The sequence below is a fragment of the Oncorhynchus nerka genome, linkage group LG14, assembly GCF_034236695.1.
Source record: "Oncorhynchus nerka isolate Pitt River linkage group LG14, Oner_Uvic_2.0, whole genome shotgun sequence".
NCBI classification, from domain to species: domain Eukaryota; kingdom Metazoa; phylum Chordata; class Actinopteri; order Salmoniformes; family Salmonidae; genus Oncorhynchus; species Oncorhynchus nerka.
Genome location: NC_088409.1, coordinates 5,908,289 through 5,909,399, shown reverse-complemented (window position 1 = coordinate 5,909,399; position 1,111 = coordinate 5,908,289).

Sequence of the window (1,111 nt, the reverse complement as noted above, 5' to 3'; positions counted from 1 at the left end):
AACCTAGCATGATAACACATTACAACCTAGCATGATAACACATTACAACCTAGCATGATAACACATTACAACCTTAACACATTACAACCTAGCATTAACACATTACAACCTAGCATGATAACACATTATAACCTAGCATGATAACACATTACAACCTAGCATGATAACACATTACAACCTAGCATGATAACACATTACAACCTAGCATGATAACACATTACAACCTAGCATGATAACACATTACAACCTAGCAGGATAACACATTACAACCTAGCAGGATAACACATTACAACCTAGCATGATAACACATTACAATAGCATGATAACACATTACAACCTAGCATGATAACACATTACAACCTAGCATGATAACACATTACAACCTAGCATGATAACACATTACAACCTAGCATGATAACACATTACAACCTAGCAGGATAACACATTACAACCTAGCATGATAACACATTACAACCTAGCATGATAACACATTACAACCTAGCATGATAACACATTACAACCTAGCACCACATACAACCTAGCATGATAACACATTACAACCTAGCAGGATAACACATTACAACCTAGCAGGATAACACATTACAACCTAGCATGATAACACATTACAACCTAGCATGATAACACATTATAACACATTACAACCTAGCATGATAACACATTACAACCTAGCATGATAACACATTACAACACATTACAACCTAGCATGATAACACATTACAACCTAGCAGGATAACACATTACAACCTAGCAGGATAACACATTACAACCTAGCATGATAACACATTACAACCTAGCATGATAACACATTACAACCTAGCAGGATAACACATTACAACCTAGCATGATAACACATTACAACCTAGCAGGATAACACATTACAATTAGCATGATAACAGGATAACACATTACAACCTAGCATGATAACACATTACAACCTAGCATGATAACACATTACAACCTAGCATGATAACACATAGCATGATAACACATTACAACCTAGCATGATAACACATTACAACCTAGCAGGATAACACAACCTAGCATTACAACCTAGCATGGTAACACATTACAACCTAGCATGATAACACAT